Here is a 1,092-nt window from a genome sequence, read left to right on the forward strand (position 1 = left end):
ATCGAAGTGTCTAACTTCAAAAATACAACTAACCTGTCCACTTATTGTCATGCATGTATTTTTATACCATGACATTACTGTTAATCATATTTATTGCCTTATTATTATAATTACTTATTTTATTTTATTTTATTTTTTTATGCAAATCTTGTCAATTATCATACCATATTACTGTACTCAGACTATATTAATGACACATTCATAAGCAAATCCTCAATACCTTGTATAAAGTCAATTTAGTTCTCACTGTTTTGTCAGTTAGAAATGCTTACAGGTCAGCTACCTGATCAATGTCTTAAAAACCCTTCGTTCATGTTTGTCATTTGGCAGTGATATTTATTTACTCAAAATTATTATAAACTGAAAAAGAGCAGACAGATTTCCCAATACTATTACTAAATGAACAATACTATTACTTAGTTCTAAACGGCCAAATATTTATTAAAGAGACATCCTCAGTTTCTGTAAATCTGTATTGAAACAGTATACATTATCAAAAAGCCCTGTCAGTGTTCACAATATTAATTTGATTTGACTTGACAGGTGTTCATAAGCAGCTCCATAGAGCCTATTACAATTGTGTTGTTTAAACATATATATTTTTTTTTATGCTGTGCTAATCCAATTAATTCAAACCTCTTGTTATGGTATTCCTCCATTAAGGGGCTATCCCAGGAGATCCACACGTTTTTGTTCAACTTATCTCTGTTCTACATAAACCAAACTATTGCATCATTCAGACCTTGAGGACCCAAAGCCTTACGGCTGCTTTTGCTTTGATTGTTTCTAATAAACTGTTTAACTGCTCCCCCAAGTGGATATTAAATTATGTTGTGGGATAATTAAATATATTCTAAATAAACTACAAACATAAAATTATTTATTTTGTCTTCACATTCTTTTTAGTCTTTTTAGTTTTTCACTAACCACGCATAATATTTTTTTTCTCAAAAACACAATCATAAATATTTAACATCTCATATTCAAGGTTTGCTTTTGGTGTTAAATTCTGTACGTTTTACCTAGTTTGTTCCTAGTCTCTTATCTAGTATCAAGGTTTGCCTGTTCATTAATGCTTTTTATTTAGAGAAA

At 29.7% G+C, this 1,092-nt stretch overlaps 1 long non-coding RNA gene across 1 annotated transcript; it reads right to left on the bottom strand.

The window, feature by feature from the left end:
- Positions 1-265: 265 nt before the first annotated feature.
- On the bottom strand, positions 266-742 carry LOC132154212 (uncharacterized). The gene is made up of 2 exons (XR_009437113.1): positions 537-742; positions 266-503 (listed from the first exon to the last, which is right to left on the bottom strand). It is a non-coding gene; the product is annotated as an uncharacterized LOC132154212 (long non-coding RNA).
- Positions 743-1,092: the final 350 nt, after the last annotated feature.

The sequence above is a fragment of the Carassius carassius genome, chromosome 12, assembly GCF_963082965.1.
Source record: "Carassius carassius chromosome 12, fCarCar2.1, whole genome shotgun sequence".
Classification (NCBI taxonomy): domain Eukaryota; kingdom Metazoa; phylum Chordata; class Actinopteri; order Cypriniformes; family Cyprinidae; genus Carassius; species Carassius carassius.